The sequence below is a fragment of the Medicago truncatula genome, chromosome 2 (assembly GCF_003473485.1).
Source record: "Medicago truncatula cultivar Jemalong A17 chromosome 2, MtrunA17r5.0-ANR, whole genome shotgun sequence".
In the NCBI taxonomy this organism is placed as follows: domain Eukaryota; kingdom Viridiplantae; phylum Streptophyta; class Magnoliopsida; order Fabales; family Fabaceae; genus Medicago; species Medicago truncatula.
The window spans coordinates 18579332-18581921 of record NC_053043.1 but is presented as its reverse complement, the minus strand read 5'-3'; the positions used below and the strand labels follow the sequence as shown (position 1 = coordinate 18581921).

The 2590-nt window shown below is 28.4% G+C and overlaps 1 long non-coding RNA gene across 1 annotated transcript; it reads right to left on the bottom strand.

The window, feature by feature from the left end:
* Positions 1-630: 630 nt before the first annotated feature.
* On the bottom strand, positions 631-2164 carry LOC11438157 (uncharacterized). Its single transcript, XR_003009623.2, has 2 exons — positions 1857-2164; positions 631-895 (listed from the first exon to the last, which is right to left on the bottom strand). It is a non-coding gene; the product is annotated as an uncharacterized lncRNA (long non-coding RNA).
* Positions 2165-2590: the final 426 nt, after the last annotated feature.

Here is a 2590-nt window from a genome sequence, read left to right as displayed (position 1 = left end):
CATCGTATGGTGTTAAATGGGTGTTCGACAGTGATCCAAGGAGTGTTAGAACAAAGAAATAAATAAATACTTTTGAGACACTTGTCTAAGAATATTTAGGATAAAACTTAAGTGCATTTTCTTAAGTGTTTTTCGTATGATTTATAACTAAATATAACAAACTTAGAGAAAATTTAGAGTTTGAAAAGAGAGTAGTTTGGTTAAAACCATACAAAAAGTATCTAAAAAAATGCACCTAACTTTTTTTGGATTTTTAACAAATGTCATACAAGTATTGACACCGACATATGCTGGACACCGCAAACACCTGATCCTACAAAGGTATCCGTGCTTCATAGATCACCCCAAACATACATTCAAATGGTTCATTCTAACTTCTTGTTCTTGATGCCTATAACCCTACAAATCCATCCCAATAGCTCGAAAGTTTGAAGAAAGGAATCGATTGCACAAAATTGACGGAGCCAGAGATCAAGGGTTACATTCTCCTACCATCTTGGTATGCAAAGAAACAACAGAAGAATAATGGTTTTTCATTGATGAAAGTGAGAAAATGGTACAATCTACTTAAAAATTTGAACACTAGAACAACATATATGATTGATACATTTTGGGCAAAGAAATACACACTTTGATCAATACATTGAGTTCTATTTATCGAATGGACGAATATTGAAATACACACTTTGATCAATACATTGAGTTCTATTTAAACACACATAACAGTTGCAACTAACTGAAAATAGAAAACAAACTCTTAGTAACAAACTAACTATAACAAGCTGAATTAATATCACAATACAACAATTATAAACAAACGATGATTCTTTAACAAACAAGATTATTTGCTGCTGTAAATTTTCTTCCCATATGAAATTTCCACACGCCAAAGGACCTGCAATTTTTTTTAAATGATGAATGTCCCGATACAAAATATAAAGGTTTAATAATTAAATAATAAAACATTAGTATACTCTGTTAGTGTACCTTTAATTTATATATTCAATGATGTGTTACGACATAAATTGATGATTATGACAATTTACATATTTTTATTTTTGTTAATTGATGTGACAACATATCATCCGATGCATATGTAAAATAATTGTACATTGATAGAATATACTAATTCAATTTTTCCTTAAATTGGTTGAGAATTTTGGATTAATTTTTCAAACTAAAATTCATAATGATTGAATCCTTGAACTTTGAAAAAAATATTTTCAAACTAAAATATTTTATAAGCTTTAAATTATAACAAAACAAAAAAAATATATATACCCTTTGTATTTACTTTTAAATGATTTAAAATTCTATTTTTCTTAATATCATTTATGATTTAAGTTTATTCAAAAACAATTTTTAGAGGCAAATTTGCAATAGTTATTTTGTTAGGAGGAATGAGATTTGTTAGTAACACACAAATCAAAACTTTTTTTGAAAGAACACAAATCAAAATGGAAACATTTTTTTGTGAAAGAACATAAATATAAGCTTAGATGTCGCTACTTCTTTGACGATTCATGTCAAAAACATTATAATGATTAATCTTTTTTAGTTCAAACATTTTTAAAAATTTGAAACATCTAATATATAGGCCAATTCGATGTTGTGATAAATAGTCTCTTAAAAAAATGTGATAACCGAGAAGTCTTCATCGTTCATATATAAGTTAGTTTTAGTTGGATCTTTAAATCCTACCATTGCATCACATGATACGGTGAGACTTATTGATCCAATGATAAAACACACACTTGAACATGATGCAAAACAATTTTAATTGTGTAGATTAGAGAAGTCTCAAAATATATATATAGGAGAGAAAAATCAAATAGAATCATAGTGTCTTGATATACCTCTTGGCCATATCAAGTGTTGCTATAAGACTGATTTTGAGCCCTTATTGTCTGACTTCTTTGAGAACCATTGTTTGCATTAGGAGGAGGACTGGAATAGCCCAAACTTTTGCCTTGGTTTGAGATAGGAGGATTTGTATTTCTCGAATTATTTGCATTAGGAGGAGGATCAGAATAACCCATATCATTATTTCTAATTGTACTCATTTTTGTATGTTAATTCAAATATTAGGTTCAAGCAAAATGTGCTAGATAATAATAATAATGTATTTTTTCTATGTGTTTGATTGGATATATATGATTCAGTCTGGTATTTATAGGCATTGTGATCTTGGCTGCATTATACGAGAAATGTACCATGTATTTCATGGTAAGTTTAAGAAATATTCATTTAAGGGTTTTGCAGACCACACGTAACAGATTGTAGTTGATGGTTGAATGACATGAACTTGGTCAAAATGATTTAAATTATTAGTGTTAAATTGCAATGTTACCCTTCTTTAATTTATTTTTTTTGGAGAAGGCAATATTATTATATTAATAACGATGTTAGTATCAGCATTTTATAATTGTCTCCGATGAGATTTGAACTCTAGTATAAAAGTTATGTTTTTACTCGGATACTACTCGGACAAATTACAATGTAACCCTTTATCTACGAAGTTCGTAGTACAATTTTTTTTTCTTTCAGATACTTAGGAAATTATCTGTTTTGTTCATAAGGAAATTCTCTA